Source organism: Macaca thibetana, chromosome 13 (genome assembly GCF_024542745.1).
Source record: "Macaca thibetana thibetana isolate TM-01 chromosome 13, ASM2454274v1, whole genome shotgun sequence".
Taxonomy (NCBI): Eukaryota; Metazoa; Chordata; class Mammalia; order Primates; family Cercopithecidae; genus Macaca; species Macaca thibetana.
In genome coordinates this window covers 94,750,801-94,769,244 of record NC_065590.1, presented here as the reverse complement: position 1 = coordinate 94,769,244, position 18,444 = coordinate 94,750,801, and positions in this window count along the sequence as shown.

Sequence of the window (18,444 nt, the reverse complement as noted above, 5' to 3'; positions counted from 1 at the left end):
AGATACCTCATTTTGCAGAGGAGAAACCTGAAGCCTAGAAAAGAAAAATGCCTTGTCCATATTTAGTCAGGGAATCCATCTGTGGTGGGGCTGGGATACGAGACCACGGGTCTTCATTCCCAGCTTGATGAACTTTTCACTGAACTGGGCTGCTTCTCATCTCTCCAGCTGCTGTTCAAGAGTTCCTGCTAGCTAAAGAGGCAGGGCCTTAGTCCTCATCGGCAGATGGTTGGAGACTGAATCAACTGTCTGTAAGATTGGGCTCCACTTCCTGCCCAGTTGCTGTCCCACGAGTGAATAATAATGAAATAAATGTTATCCTTCATCACAGGATGCTTGGGGTGGGGGGATAGCTTTCTCAGATGACTTACCACATGGTTTGTGATGAAATAGCTTTTTCTGCACATAGCCACTTTGCAGTACTAGATGGCTGCTTTGGGCATTAACAAATAGTGAACCTGGTGGTAGTTTGATTTAAAGGTGATGGCACAGACAAAGACAGGGTTCACTGGGTCTACTGGCTGTGGATAATGTCAGTGCTTAACAAGAATAATAATCCTACAAAAAAATCCTATACATAGACACTTTGGGGAATTATAAACTACTGTTATAATAAATATCATCACTCTGATAACAGGAAGGGCAAGGCTAGTGTGATTTTATTGTAACTTTTCAGAAGAGAACACTGGCTCACAATGACCTGACTATCTGTCCAAAGTCACAGTTATGTACATGGTGCTGATGGGGCTTCTGAGAAGGACATTACATTTGATGACGCCTTTATTTCCTGTGCCTAAGAGACAACTGTGAACTAAATCAATGATGCTTTCGATCTCTAAATTTCACTCGGTGAGAACACAACAGAATGTATTGAAAAGGAGATGGAATTTCCTTTCGTCTCTCAAATTGAGATGTTTATATACCTCCCAAGTCCTACAACTCTTATTTCCTTTAAAAAAGAGTCTCACCTACAGAATACTGTGAGAAAGAATAATTGACTTTATTATGCAGATGGTGTGTCTGTATGGTTCCACTTTTTGTTGGTTAGGGTTGTTTTTATGGAGGTCTCAATGAAGTGTCCAAGCTCTGGCCATGGCTTGCTGGGGGACTACCACACGTCACTGAACAGCTCTAGATCTCAGTTTAGGCATCTGTAAAATGAAAACCACAATACTTACTTCAAGTGTATTTCTTTTTAATGTTTTTATAAAATTGTAGTAAAATACACGTAACAAAATTTACTCTCTTAACCCTTTCTTAGTGTACAGTTCAATGGCATTAAGTCTGTTTACGTTGTTGTGCAGCCATCACCACCGTCTGTCCCCAGAACTTGTTTCATCTTCAAAGACATACACTGTACCCACTAAACAATAACTCCTTATTCACTCTTTCCCCAGTTCCTGGCACTCGCCATCCTATATGTTACTGATGCCACAAATTACAACTTCATGTATTGTGTAGCCATTAACAGATAATTATAATCATAATTACTATCATTACTATTATTTTAGAGACAGGGTCTCACTTGGTCACCCAGGCTGGAATGCAGTGGTGCGATTGTAGCTTGTTGCAGCCTCGAACTCCTGGGCTCAAGTGATTGTCCCACATTAGCCATCAAATAGTTAGGACTACAGGCACACACCACCATGCCTGGCCAATTTTAAAATTATTTCATGTTTTTATCTTTTAAATCTTATAAAAGCATGAAAAGTGGAGTGATGGGACTAAATTATAATAATACTGCTTTTCATATTTGTTCATGCATTTACCTTTACCAGAGATCTTTTCTCATATATTTTCATATGGCTCCATTTTCTTTTTCTTTTTAAAATTAAGTAAAATTAAATATATAGAACCACATAGTTGTATCATATACGTAGTAAATATTAAAAATGATGGTGACTTCCAACCTTCCCTATCAATACCTGTTGACTGATTAATCAATGAATGGATTTCCTTCTCCAAAAGGAGACCTGTAAGAAAGAGACACAAACTGATATTTCACGGAGCAGGATTTCTCTGATCACCTAATATGAATGTGGATAGAAAGAAATTAAAACCAGTAAGACGGAAGGATGCATCTTGGTTTTCCACCAGAAAGTTCTGTGGCCCTGGATGCTGAGTTTCTTACTTATCATGTCTTAGGGTCACTGAGGCCAAACTCTATTTTAAAAGACATGACTTTAAATAGTTTTCCTTTTCCTTTCACTGCTTCAGGAAGTTCCACCCTGAGTCAATGCCAGATGGGTTTGGTTTTTAGCTCGAATTTACCCGTAAAGGGTGGTGGAAGAGATGATTCATAAATCCCATCTTGACCTTATTTGCCTCATACTCAAACTGCAGCAGGTGAGCCTTTGGACTCTGAAGCATGGGATTTTACGGAGAAGTCAGTGCTCCGTGTCTCAGATTGTGGAGAGAAAAAGTGTGTGCACAAGAAAGAACTCGGGCAAATGCTTGTTTTAACTTGCTCATGAACCCATGCAGGCTGTATAAACAGACCAAATGAAATAATGAGGACATGCATTTTAAAATCAAACAGAGGGTGTCACATTATTATTAGGCACAGTTATGTACATGATATTTGATAGAACTGGTGGAAACGTATGCGCTGCATTTGTTGGATTCAGCTACTACTCAATTTACATACATTGTAGGAAAAACACTATATTGTTCTTGATACGTCAAAAGAAGTTATAGTCTTACAGTTATATGTTTTATGCTTTTCCTAAGGAAATCTTTTCATTTTTTCATTCCTTTGTTCAAACACATGTTGTGCTTGCTCTACAGGAAAGAATAATGTATCTGATGTTTGACACCTGAGTTCTGATCCCAGCTTTGACACTGAGTACATAGCCCTAGGAAGCCGGGTACCTCCTACAGCCCCAAATTTCTTCATATGTAAAGTGGAGGCAAATATTCGTATTGGGGTTTTTGAGGAATAAGTGAGGTACTATATTTACAAATACTTAAGATAGCTCCATGTATTCTCAAGTGTCTAACACATAACAGTTGCTGAAGAAATAATGAGTTATTCTTTGGAAGTCACCCAGTTGTTTCCTCTCCTATAAAATTTGAGCAGATTCCGTGTATTATAGCTAATTATAAAGTTTCCACCAATATTCTGGAAAAAGTTCAAACAAGGGAAACAAAAAGGCTATCTAGCGATTCTCTCTGATTCCGTAAACTGACATTCAAGAGATTGTCACATCCCTTGTATTTTTTTGTAAATTTATTTATTTTTTAAGTTCTGGGGTAAAGTTCTTATTTTATAAATGTTGATAAGTTTGGAAAGAAAGTTGACTTTAATCCGTTTATCTACACACCATGCTAAAATTGGGTTTTCTATTATACAAAATCTTTGATTATCATACTGATATCATCGCATATTATAACAATTCTTGACTATCATTGCAAGGAAAAGCAATCAGCATTGCTTTTTATCCTCTCCCATATATCACTTAAAATTGATGACTACAATAGCTGACAAGTCCAAACTTGTTAAATGACAAAAGCTCAATGCAATTTCATAAACCTCTCAGTTATGATGACTTTTGCAGTAAGATTCTGGGAGACTGTATGTGAGTTCAGTACAAATACGCATGATCTCTCTTTTAAGATGCGGATGGGTTCTCAAGGTCCTTTGAAATTCATCTGATTCATTAGTATTTGGTCTTGACATTTTAAAATGAAAAGGTAACTTCACATTTTCTACTTCCCTTCATTATGTTGGATGGCTTCAATTAGACACAAATATATACTTAACATTTATCTTCATCACCTGATTTATTTCCCAATTTACTGAGGACAGTAGGCTTTGTTGAAAGCAACAATGACAGAAAGCAAATATGTAAGAACACCAGAAAGCAGAAAGCAGTGGAACCCACTCACTAAATCATCAGCACTGGAAAGCATGACCCTCAAACTCAACAAGTTTCCTGTAATTAATGTGATCAGCTGTTTCGTTCACTGGTTTTACACAGCCCTGAGTGTTTTCCAGATGTAGACTAATGTCATACCTCCAAAACCCAAGAAGAATAAGAATAAAAGAAAGGATAAAATCCTGTCATTTGCAGCAACACAAATGAGACTGGAGGACATTACATTACATGAAATAAGTTGGACACAGAAAGATAAATACTGCATCTTCTCACTCATATGTAGAAGCTAAGTAAGTTGATCTCATAAAAGTAGAGGGTAGGGTAACTAAAGGCTGAGAAGTGTAGAGGGGAAGAGAGGGATATGGGGTAGGGAGAAGTTGGTTAATGGATACAAAATTACAACGAGGAGGAATAAGTTCTAATGCTCTTAAAGCACAGTAGGGTGACTATAGCTAATAATAATTTATTCTATATTTTCAAATAGCTAGATGAAAAGATTTTGAATGTTTTCAACACAAAGAAATAAGAAATGTTTGAGGTGATAGATGTGCTAATTGCCCTATTTTATCATTATACATTGAATATGAGTATCAAAATATCACATTGTACTCCATAAATTGGTACAATTATTATGTGTCAATTTAATTTTTTTAAAGATAGGTAGGAAAGTTAAAATGAGGGAATTAGCATTAGACCAAATTTAAATCAGGTGCCTTATTTCAGGTGGTAACAAAGTTTATTCAATCATTCATGATATTATCTCAAATTTGGAGTTATTAAAGTACTTTGACAATGGGCTTCATCTCACTTACTTACAATAAACCTGTGACAGAGGAATTATTTCAAGGAAAAAGAAATCAAATCCCAGGAGGGAGAAGAGCTCTGTTTAATGTCACTCAGGTAGAACCTAGACTTAAACCCAAGTTTTCAAGTTCCAAGTCCAATGTTCAGGTCAACTTACCCCAGTTCCATATTATTTCCCCAGCACTGTGGATCTCATGGAGATGCCAGGATGAATAAGCAGGGGCCTGACAACTGAGGAATGGACAATCTGAAGACCTCAGCTCATGTGTGACTCCAGAACGGATGCAGATGGTCAAGGAGAAAAGGAAACTCTCATTCACTGAACATGATTCCATGCCAGACAGTGTGCCATGGATCCTTGTCATGGTGGGAGGCAAGTAAGAATCATTTTTCCAGATGCAAGAAATGGAAACCCAGAGATTTTGTCTAATTCTTTATTATTATCTTTAAACCAACCAAGTGAGACAGGTAAAATTCAAACACAAATATCAGCTCTCAAAATGATTACTGTTGACTCACCTCACTGGGCTTTGAGTCTGAAGGGCTGGATTTGATCTCAGTCTTGATACTTATATGAGAAGACCATGTATCTCTCTCTCTCTCTGTGTATGTAATATATACAATATTAGATATTAGCAAATTGCTGACTTTAAATCTGATTCTTAACCTCGCTACCATTAAGCTCCCTCAATTATAAAATGGCCATAATTAAACTGCTTTGTAGCATGTGTTGCTCAGAATAAATTAAATGTCATATGCCTAGCACACATCTGGAAAATGTTGAGACTCATAAATGTTTATTTTGTTCCTTCCTTTCTGAAATCTGCAGAAGTGAGTCTGCCCTTCTCTTAGCATAGTCACCTTGGACTACAGAAAGACAAAAAGAGTCATTGCAAAATGTACTTGAATGAATCACACTGCAAATTAATTTTCTTCTAGGTATGTTAGCCCAATTCTACAATAATTCAGCTACTAATAAAACTACAGGAATAACAGTGTGGAGCATTTTTATAGCCGTCGATCATCACAGCAACACTAAGCAGCAGATAGGACAGATTTACTATTATTATTCTTGTTTTATTGATGGTCAAGACTTGAGGAAGCCAAATCAATGGCCCCAAGTCCCAAGGCATCAGCTCAGGACCCAGAACAAGGCCCTCTTGCTCCAAGTCCACTGTCTTTGACAATATCCAACACAGCACAGCATACACGTCAAACTAAAAGAGACATATGATCATTAAGGAAAACTTAGTGAACAAGATTTGAACCTTTCTGAAAACTGTAAAGGAAAGGTCTGTACAGTCACCACCAAACAGTGCAGAATATTATTACATCTCAAAAACCATGGAAGTATGCCGGCATTGCCTGGGAACAGATATCCTCAGGGCCTTTGTCGTCTGGAGGTGGAAATGTGTGTTGAGGTCAGGGAGAGGAGCTCCTGTCAGCAGGAAGAACCATTGCTATTTCTGTTCAGGACAAAACAAAAATGACATCTGTCAAGGCCATTATTCTTTCAAATGTGGCTGGGATGAAGAAGTGATAAGGATGAGTTTGTAATACTCCCTTGAGAACAGAAAATCTCAAATCCAGAATATGGAGTTTTAAGAGCTGTACAGTGCCTTAGAAATCATTCGTGAAAGCCGGAAATAAAACCTGGGCCTTGAAATTAAGAGAAAATCCCAACTTCAAGCCCACACTCTGCTCTGTTGTCTCCAAAGCCCAGTTTTTGCACCTGTAAATGAGTCTATCATAAACGAACATGAGTCAATACACATGAAAGCACTTTGAGAACTAGAAAGCTCTTTGCAAAATTAAGATATTTCAAAAAAATTAATAGAAAAAAGATCCAGATTTGTCCAGCTATTAGTATTGGAGAAATGGATATGAACTCAGGATTACAGACTGCAGTTGAATACTTATTCCATGACTCAATATTATCACAGCAATGTGACGGATATTGCCCATGTCCCTGGGATTGGCACTGGGATGAAGAGGAAACCACTAAGACTGATATCTCCTTTGACTGCTGAAACGGCCAGGCTGGAATGGTTGTTTCCATTGTCCCATCAGCTGCTGGTACTTACCTCTGACAAATAACTTGTAACATATTGCATAGTCCTTGTTTTTCTGCTTTTTGCCTAGAATTTAATAGGTTATATACTCCTTGAAGGAAAATACTGTTCTATTTATATTTCTTTACGTATCATCAATATATACCAGAGATTCCGGCCTGAAAAGAAGCTCTTTAAATACAGAATAAATGGCTCCTACACTCCAGAAGCTCCTGCTCTAGTTAACAGGCCAGACTCCAACAGCAACTGCAATGGAGACAAAACATGCATTAGAGAAACATGGGCTGGGTGGGTGGGGGCGGGTGCTGGGGGAATTAATTCTTACTCTGAAGAAAAAATTATGCTGTTAATAGCATTAGGTGAAAACCATAGGAGCAGAGAATGTGTCTAATAGGTGTCTGAGAAAGAATACTGTGGCATTTGTAAAGGATTGCATCCTACTTAGCAGCAGGACACACTGGGCTTGTGCTGGAACCTGCACCTTCTGGATGCCAGTCTAGGGGCTGAATTCAGCCTTGACCTAAGTAATTTGTATTGATAGAGTTAAGAGGCCACATATCCACTTATGTGCAACTCATAGTCTTGTTTCTATATCATTTCCAACTTCTGTGACTTCTGGAATATTCTGTGCTGTTTTACTCCTCCGTTCCTTCTTATGTATTGCTTTCTTTCATGGAATAACATTTTTCAACGGATATCCACACTTCTCCAACACACTTACACAACCCATTCAAACATCCTTAAAACCATACTCAGACATCCCCTGCTGGGTGATGCCTTGCTTAACCTTCTAGAGAGATCTCTTCTTTGGCCTGAATATATGTCTACTGTTTTATGTATCACACAGACCCTAACGATTTCTTTATATCATGTTATATTATAAAGATGGGGACAGTGTTATCCATCCCCAAATACTCTCACTGAGCATAATTGCCTGGGGCCCAAAACATCATTTTTCAGTAGGTTAATGCGTAACGTGATAAAGGAATAAAAAATTACTGAGTGCTTGCTGCTTTAACCCTCATCTGCTTGTGGCTGATACATACAGGTGTGCAGGAATGGACAAGCTGCCCAAGACTGTAGGCTTAGTAATGAGGCTATAGCATTTAAACAGACTTTGGGTACAACTCGAGATTTTAATTTACTTTTATCTAAATCAACAGGGTCCTGGCTATAATTCTCCTGTTCAATAAATAGAAAAATCTTTTTCACAGACAACTTAGTAGGGGATTTAGTAGTGAGGGCTTTGGTAATTTTCCACCTGCTAATGGGTAAACAACAGCAGTCCTGGTACATCCAGGGCTATGGGCACTGGATGGTAATTCTCTGGCTGCAGCTTCTAGCAATGTATTTACTCAGCTGTTAGTGGGCCTAGCAGCTGGGAATGGGTTCCCCAGCTAGTTGTAAGAAAACTACCAGGGACTCATTTATTTACTATTAAACTGTAAGCACTTGGCAGGGCATCTGGTCCCACTTTCCTAAGTTATGATTGGGTACTCATGAGACATTGGTTGTTAGAAGAGCAGCTGGGATATTTAAAATGTCAAGTAGGAAATTCAGAAGTTTTAGCATCTCACCACAATTTTTTATGGGGTGAAAGGGGATGTTAGGCTGAATTGGAGCGCATTTGGAATCTCTGATGTTTCATAGATTGAATTTATCTTCTGTAGATTCAATATACCTGAAATAGTTTTGTTTGCTTTTACAGTATAGGGTTTTTGTGAATTGGACATGACAGTGGAGTCTCACAAGGGATTTTGTGGGTGACCAGTGTCTAGAAAAAACAACAGTTGACTGGGCAGGGAAACTGCCTGGTCTAGTGGAGAGAAAGGACAGAGCTGGGGTTTGACATGTCTAGGTTTTCATCTTGATTTTTTCAGTTCATGCCATGACCTTGGAAAAAATCCTGTAATTCCATGAAGCTTAATTTTATCTTCTGTAAAATTCAGTGAGAGTGTCTACAGCAGGGAACTTTGAGGATGGTCTCATGCTAAGTAGCATATTATTAGACATGAAAATTGACATGAGAAATACTGGCAAACATTCCAGAGATTGATTCTGCCTGGTGCCATAAGAATTAAAATAGTTTTCAAATTTCATTTCACCCGCATATTTAGCTAAAGACTTACCTGTTACTCAGGCAGTTAACCTAAGTATATAGATTATGTCCCGTTTTTCTTGTCCAGATAATTACTGGACATGATGTAGAAGTTCCTCAGTAAACAGGTGTTTATCCACCTTCCAAATAACATTTTGTTTCTTTTTCCGAAGTGGAATCCTGTAATGCTGTTTGGTGAAACCCCTTGAATGATTCCGTTTTGCTTAATTATAACTTTCAGTTTTTGACCATGTCTGTAACATCAGACAAAGTTTAACGAAAACGGCAGAAAAACTGAGTTTAAAATCAAGCTCTCTATTATCTACTGTATGACTTAAACATACATATTTTAACCCTCTCCTCCTCCATTTCGACCTCTGTAAAATGATGACGGCAATATTTACACCCAGAGGATTGGGGAGATTCATTGTGTTGCAAATGGGAAAACGTGAGCTGAGGACCCATAAATGTGTGCCTCACATTCACGTTTCAATCAATGGTGAACAGAAAATGCACTGACGCATGCCAAGCTACTCAACATGAATTCTAGAAAACAGTAGACAAGAGCAAGGGCCATTTCGCAGTATATTTGTTGTAAGGTTATTCTGACCCTAGACCAACTACCATCCCCAAAATTTACTCCATACCTACCCCCACTGTAGACGAACAGTTCCCAAATATGCGGGGCTAGTTTTTTGGCTTCCTGTTCTCCTTTCTGGGTCCCATAACTCACCAGCCTATTTCATGCCATCGTGCCTTGGCAGAGGGCACTCTCTTGGCTAGGATGTCCCACCTTCCCCTGCCACCACTCCCTGCCCCCTCGCTGTCCACCCCCCCGACATAAGGATTTTCATCCTTAAAATATATTTGCTATCAATGATTCTATAATTACTTATTCAGTAAACATTTCCCCACAGATAGGAGCATCTCCCCATGAATGCAAGATAAAGAAGCATTTTAAATATAAGATATAAAAGGATTCAAAAAGGATACAGGTGCTAGCTTTAATGACATCATTGTACCTGGAAAACCTCCAACTCTTCTCCACCTGTCACCTTCCTTACTTTGTTAACTCATATATTCATCCCAAAACTTGTTCACCTATTATTCATTAGACATTTCGCTAAGCATAGAAAATAAAATACAATGCTGAACAAGACATACTCCTCATCTTCAAGAAGTATGTTGAATAGTTAAGAAGTTGCAGATCAGATTTTTATTTTAAAAATGTTATTTTGATAGACTAAGAAGGAGGCACTAGGGAGAAAAACCTACCATTAGAAAAATCCATTAAAAGGTGGTTATGATAATTCAAATGAAAGTTGATGATGGCATATGCGGGGAAAATAGCAGTGAAGTGGAGAAAATTTGGATAGATAGCAACAGCAGCAGTAACTCTTTATGAAATATTTTCCATGCATTAGGAACTGTGCAAAATGCTTTGCAAACATACTTTCTGTTGATCCTCAGAAGAACTCTCTACAGAAGATATAATCCTCCTTTAACAGATGAGGAAATTAAGAGATCAGTTATTTGCCAGAGGCGACACAGGAAATAAACATCAGAACAGGGATCTGAACTCAGGAATGTCTGTCTCCAAAGCTGGATCTCTTAAGAAGAATTGTGTGCTTTGCTTGGCTTGATAGAGGATACAATCAGAGGCAGCATCACAAAGTTTACTACGTGCAATTTATGTGTCAGCTCATATCCACTCGACCCTGCCTACCCTTGGTTCTTGACTGCTTGCCTTTCTTACGGGTACATCAGCCCTAGTGATGGCTTTCCTGTGGTTTTTAGATCCCATTTGCTACTCTCTTTTCATTTTCTAGCAATACTGCCTGTCTCAGCCTTCCTGGAGGAAAGGACTGTTAGGCTTGTTGAGATAGAAGTTGCAGAGGCTCAAACACCCACATTTGATCCACCTGGATCCACGGAGGCTCTGGTTCTGTCAGTGACTGCTTGGGGGGCTGAGTAACCCAAGTGAGAGGAAAGGGAGTGTTCTTGTCCCTTAGAGGCAAACTTCCACTCTCTTGAGTAAGTTCATATGAAAGAATAGCATGATCATATGGCAGAAATATCCATTGAGCTTTTAAAGAAATTGACAAACAGTTGCCAAACATGTTTTTTTCTTTTCTTTTCTTTTTTTACTTTCTTACCAGCAATGTAGAAGTGTTTTAGTTGCTCTACATTCTCATCAACATTTGGTATAATTAGCCTTTTTAAATCTTAACAATTATAAGAAATACGAAGTAGTTTCTCATTGTGATTTTAGTTTGTATTTGCCTAATGTTAAATAATGGTGAGCATTATTTATTGCAACTTCTATATCAGCGCTTCAGCTGCACCTTGGACTTTTATGTTATGGAGTTGGTTTCTTTTCTTAAACCTCATGAACCAATCTCTGCTAGCTTCAAACTTTTCTTCTGCAGCTTCCTCGCCCCTCTTAGCCTTCACAGAATTGAAGAGAGTTAGGGATTTTCACTTAAGGGAATGTTGTGGTTGGTTTGCTGTTTTATACAGATCATTAAAACTTTCTGCCTATCAGCAATAACGCTGTTTCACTTTCCTATCATTTGTGTGTTCATTGGAATACACTTTTAATTGCTTTCAAGAACTTTTCCTTTCACTGTTTGGTGCAAGAGGCCAAGCTTTTGGGCTATCTCGGCTTTCAATGTGCCTTCCTCACTAAGCTTAATTATTTCTAGCTTTTGATTTAAAGTGAGAGAACTGCTACTCTTCCCTTCACTTGAACATTTAGAGGCCATTATAGGTTATTAATTGTCCAAATGTCAATGTTGATGTATCTCAGGGAATACAGAGGCCTGAGGAGAGGGAGCGAGCGGCTCAGGAGGGCAGTCAGATCAAGCACAACCCCCTGTTATGTTCTCCCTCTTAAGCGAATGCCTCGAAACAATGACAATCACAGCATCGAAGATCACTGATCACAGATCACCATAACAGAGGTAATATAATGAAAAAGTTTGAAGTACTGTGGGAATTACCAAAATCTCACACTGACACATGAAGTGAGCATATGCTGTTGGAAAATGGCACCCAGAAGCTTTCTCAATGTGGCATTGCCACAAACCTTGAATTTCTAAAAATACAATATCTGTGAAGCGCAATAAAGCAAAGCACAATCAAATGAGGCGTGCCTGTATTCATTTCTACAAACAAGCTTGTTGGGATTATGATTGGGATTGCATTTGTGGAGAATTTGAATTTTGATAAAATTTAGTCTTGTAACTTTAGAATAAGTATATATCTCAGCTTATTTATGTATCCTTTATTTTTTGTCAGTAATGTTTTGTTTTCAGTGTACACATCTACCACCTATTTTGTCAAATAAATCCTTAAGCATGGTGTATTTTTAATACAATTGAAAAGGCTATCGTTGCTTTAACTGATAATTTTACCAATCAGATCAGGGCAAAAAAGAAAGATGGATTAAAAAATAGGACTCCAAAGTTTGCATCTGGATAAGAAGGCAGTATAGAAATAGTTATATTCATAGGAAAAAAACAGATTAATTATATTGAAGATATGTTGAAATTAATAAAGTTAATAAAATGTCTAGTTTGGTCCTATGGAGAGATCAAAATTTGGGTCTAGAGTGAAAGATGAAGACTGAAGAAAAAAATAAAAATTTGGGAATCATCGTATTGAGGTAATGATTATAGTTACGGGTGAGAGTAACACACATTATAACAGCACTACTTTCATCTGCGTCTCTTCCAACAGACTCTGAGTTTCTCAGATTGAGGCCCTGTCTGACCTTTTTATTTTGAACTTCAAGCAGAAGAGTTAGCACAGAGTGGGCATCTCATTCATACTTCTTGGGTTTATGCCTTATGGTTTCGATCCTAGTTTTGTCACTTATTAGCTTTATAACTTTCAACATGTTACTTTACCTCTTTGAAACTCATGTTTCTACCACACATGAGCAAAAACAGTCCAGTGCATGGTATTGTTCCTAAAACCAAGAGGCACTCAATTAATGGTAACTTAAAAATAAAAACTTTCCATATGATTATTAAGTATATGATAGGAATAATGAACATGTTTAGCACTTTCTATGTGTCAGGTGCTAAATGCTTTTTATATATTCACTTCCTTAATCCTCATAATGACCTCGGGAACCGGGTACTCTAATTAGCCATATTTTACAAATGTGAAAGAAGGAGGGATGGGGAGATTGAGGAGTTGGTTGTTGGGGGAGCTGACATCTGAAGTTGACCGTGTGGTTCTCCAGCTTGTACTCTGCAACTCCACCACACTGACTACATCTCAAGGTACATGCATGGATGTATACATATATATGTGTGTGTGTGTGTATATATGTATACGTGTGTGTATATATATGTATGTAGGTATATGCCCAGGCATGTACCGTGATAGAAAGTGACAACTATATTAAAGTGGCCATTTTTGTGACTCAAAAAAATATAGCTGTATATATTGCTGTGACAAAAAAGTCATTTTTTGTAATATACGTGTGTGTGTGTATATATTGCTATAACAAAAAAAGTCATTTTTCTGAGTCACAAAAATGGCCATTTTAATGTAGTTGTCATTTTCTATCAATTGTGCAGTCCAGGGTACATTTGTGTACAGGTCAACTGTGCCTGAAATATTTCCTGGCTCCTGGTCGTCGTCTCACCTGCCGCCATTCTATGTGCAGGTAAACATTTAATGGGCTGGGACTTATCTTCAAGGCCAAGACTGAATATTTTTATATGCCCAAAGATTCTGTGCCAACTGAAGACTTCTCAAGGAATAGAAAGAAACCTAGCAGGTAGATACAGATATGTGCAAATCTCCTTGCGAGTTATTTTTCACAACTACAGTGAGCATTAATAATTAAGTCCCTGAGACTTAGTGATGAATAACACATCAGGTCCTTCCTGCTTATTTATACCTGCTTGGCACTTCAAACTTATGTAATTATCTGATCAATAAACAAATGCTTTTTGAAAAGTAGAACTTAATGCTTTTGAATATTCTATGGGCATGAATTTTAGAGCAATGCAATACTTGGCAATGGCAATGCTTTTTAAATTTAGAGTTATTTTATAACACAGAGTGGAAAGGATTGCATTTTCTCACCCTGCCTCATTTAGATCTTATCAATCTAGCTCCGTTTCAGGTTATAAAAATCACTTGATTTTACAGAGATGTTTCTGTTTGCATTTTTTTTTAAAATCCCTCAGCATCCATCTGAAAGCATCTCCAGAGCAGAGTCACTGCTCTCTCTCTCCCACCCTCTCAGGCAAAAGGAAATGCCTCTCTACTATATTCCAGTAAACTTGGTAAATGCCTCTATTAAATCTAGCATCTCCTTATATCAGGTCCAGGTGTATAGATCATTTAAAAGATGGAAAATGGCATGCGATATTTGGTATTCCCGATGTCATTTTAGTTAGTTGAGTGTAAAATATTGGTTGAATGTTGCCAAAGTATGAAAAGTGCATCAGGGTATTTGTGGAAAAGCACTGAAGGTAAAGGGCAAGCTCAAAAAAGCTAAAAGGATCATGATCTCTTGCCATTAGCTAGCTTGGCATCCTGGGACTTCCCTTTAACTGTTTGTGTTTTAGAGGGTATTGGCCAATCAGAGCGGCAAAAGGCAGAAGGCAATCTCTGAGAGCAGCTGAACATTATCTTGTTCACCTGCACGCCTTCCATTCGGGAACTCTTAACAGAAGGACTGAGGAGAAGCTCAGCCAAATTATTTGAAAGTGACTGTTTTTAGGAAGGAGTATTGCATAGTAATGGGCAATAAGACTTCCTGAAAGGTTCTCATTCTGGTTAAGGTAGAGGGAGCACACTCACAGTTTAGATTTAAAGTTGGCTCAAATATTAGAACTGTCCAATGGTGTAGCCAGAAAGAGTCCTAGGAAAAACACTGTTCCTGGTTTGAGGAATGGGAAGGGGAGCCGTAACTGAAAGAGAGTGTGGGGAATCTTCTGTTGTATTTTTTCTCTCTCTCCCCAAGCAAACCCCAGGCTTATATACTGTGGCAAGGATGCTACCTTACATTTGAAGTGGTAAAATAATAATTCTAGTTAGAATGTCAAACATTAAGTACGCATGTTATAATTTATAGAGTAGTGACTAAGCTAAAATAAATTAGAAATATATAATTTAATTTTAAATTTGAAACAAACTTCTAGAGCCTGTAGTTCAACCCCTTCATTTGCAGATGAAAAAGCATGCCCCCCCCCAGTGGCAAAAGTTACGTCCAGGAAGTGATGGATGAAACAGGCACAATCCTGGTCTCATATTGTTCAGACTGGGCATGGTGGCTCATGCCTGTAATCCCAGCACTTTGGGAGGCGGAGGAAGGCGGATTCTTGAGGTCAGGAGTTCGAGATCTGGTGAAACCCTGTCTCTACTAAAAATAGAAAAATCAGTTGGGTGTGGTGGCATGTGTCTATAATCCCAGCTACTCGTGAGGCTGAGGCAGGAGAATCGCTTGAATCTGGGAGGCAGAGGTTACCGTGAGCTGAGATCGTGCTACTGCACTATAGCCTGGGTGACAGAGTAAGACTCCATCTCGAAAAAACAAAAACAAAAACAAAAACAAATTTTATTGTTCAGCCCAATGTTCTTCCTTCATATTATAGCATGAAACCAATTTTCAGTATCCTCATACCATAAGGTAAAACTGCTTTATATTTTCCTGAGTAATGCTGAAATACATAGTCCCAATATAGCTTCACGCCATCACTTTTTGGATGAAAATGCTTTAAATAAAAATGTCTCAGAGTAATAGGCCTATTTTCTTCTAATTTAATTTAAATGCACACTCAAGGAAAGTCACATTTTCTATAAGAAGAAACCTCTAAAAGTGCTGTTAGAGCCTCCTCTTTATTGAGTTTTAACCAAGGATGCCCTTGCATTGAGGCCCTTGGGAAAGTTGTGGTTCCTGCCCAGGCTGGTCACTTATGGGACAATTTCAATGGAGTCAGCAGAAAGTTAGTGGAAAGGTCTTCTTCACATTTCCAAATATGAATATCAATAGTTCCAACTCCAGATCTTCTCATTAATATTCACTAAAAATTAGTATCCAGACTTTTAGAAGAGACTCCTTGTGGTGGATAGAGTATGATTTGTACTTTATTTTGTAGATGAGAAGGACGGCGATATCAACTGCAGATATCAACTGCAGGACGGCGATATCAACTTTTTAAGAGATCATGCTCTTTCACATTTACCAGGTAAGTAAGAGGCCTGGCCCTTACCTCCCCTTTGAAAAATCCAGAGTTTATTTTAAAGCCTTGGTTTAATGCATTCTGACTCAGTCCTGCTGGCAAGTGTCAGATAATAGTATTTGTTTTGTATTTGGAGAAGCTGAAATCTAGAGGTGTAAGCAGCTTCGTCAATGACACACATTGCTCACAGGACTAATTTTATCCCAATTAAATCAAACAAACATCAACTTAAAGAGTGTATGTTTCATATGAAAATTGTAGCCTTAATTAATAAAAACTTGAAAATTCATAAATTTCAAAGTTTTCACTGTAGGGAAAGAAACTGTTTGGAAGCAGAAGTAGCTAGATGTTCAAACTGTGGCTCTTCTTCCAAACATTTTCCTTTGTCCTGGGAATCCATGAGAATTTACTGCTGCTACCACTGATCTGGTCTCAGATGTTTGCTGCTCTGCCCTGGCCGACGTATTAAACATGTGTGCAGTTGAAATTTTCTAAAGCATGCCTGAGATAAAAACAACATATTCAACAAAATCAGATGGAATTGTGTGAAACCTGACAATATAGTTTATCAAGTGTGGTCTCTTCGTCACGTGGGATCCACAGTCCACTCAGTTCTGGGCTGGCACAGGCCAGTGTAAATCTCTAACCCACTCAGGGTGAGAGCTAGGTTGAGACTCAGACATAAGCCTGAGCTTCCACCTGCCTAGTGGATGCTTTCAGACTCCTTCTCAGGGCAAAGCTCTTCTCACTTCATGGGAGACAATGTGTCATCAGATAATATGCTCGAGAATACAGGGCACAAACTAGAAATCATCATAATGCAAGAGAATGAGCTCATTGTACATATTTTAAAAACACTTAGGATCTGTAGTATCTTTTCTTACAATCCTCTGTGCAATAAACTTTGGGGACATAGATGGTGTGCTGTGTTGACTAGTGTCTCCCCAGAACTCATGTCCAACAGGAACCTAGGGATATGACCTTACTTGGAAATCTGCAGATGTTGGTTGGGATGAAGTCATGCTAGAATCAGGTGGGCCCTGCTCCAGTGACTGGTGTCCTTATAGGAAGAGAAAGCAGAAACACAAGGATGTAGAGAGCGAATACCATGTGACAACAAAGGTAGAGATTGGACTGATGCTGTCACAAGCCAAGGAACATCAAGGACTACCAGCTGTCACCAGAAGCTAGGAGAGAATCATGGAGTGGATTTTCCCTCCGAGGCCCCAAGAAGGAATCAACCTTATAGACGCCTTGATTTTGCACTACTGGCCTCCAGAACTGAACGATGCAAAGTCTTGTTTCTGAGTGTGTCTGTGAGGGTGTTGTTAGAGGAGATAACATTTGAGTCAGTGGACTGGGAGAGAAAGCCCACCCTCAGCGTGGGTAGGCACCATCCAATCTGCTGCTAGAGTGGCTCTAACAAAGCAGGCAGAAGAAGGTGGGTTAAGCTGGCTTGTTGAGTCTTCCCCCTTTCATCTTTCTCCTGTGCTGGATGCTTCCTGCCCTTGAACATTAAACTCTTGGTTCTTTGGCCTTTGTCTTTTGGACTTACATCAGTAGTTTGCCAGGGCCTCTCAGGCCTTCAGCCACAGACTGAAGGCTGGAAAATCAGCTTCCCTATTTTTGAGGCTTTGGGACTCGGACTCAGACTGAGCCTTTATTGGTTTCCTTGTTCCTCAGCTTGCAGATGGCCTATCATGAGACTTTACCTTGTGATCATGTGAGTCACTTCTCCTTAATAGACTCCCTTTCATATATACATCTATCCTATTAGTTCTGTCCCTCTGGAAAGCCCTGACTAATGCAATTGCTCTAAATGCTTTACAAATATTAACTTAAAATCTTCACAATAATCCTGAGATAAGTACTATTATTTGCCTGATAATACATGTTTGAAGCTTAACAAATACTTTGAATAAATGAGGGACTAAATGGATAGATAAATGATGGATGTAACATAAAAATACTTCATCATATGACCTTTCCTAATTCTCATTACTCTTTTGGTTTTATACCAGTGACATTACATGCTTACGATTACTGCCTAAGCCAAAACAAACAATAAGAATATCCAGAATGGACAATGCCATCAGGGGCACTTAGAATTCTGAAACAGATACTTTATTCACAATTGTTCTCAAGAAAGTATTATTCAAGATACTCTTGGCAAAAAGCCTTATTTGAAATTATTTGAATAAGCGGATGACAGGAAACCCTGTAAAACCCAAACCATGATGAAATGCATAATGTCTGCCTAGGAGGAGGCATATTCTATAATCAACACAGAATTCCCCTATAAAAGGGCTCCCAACCCTTTTAGATATATTTGCCTTGGCTCTAACAAGCTCCAATTAAAAATTAAACCTGTAGCTTATCTT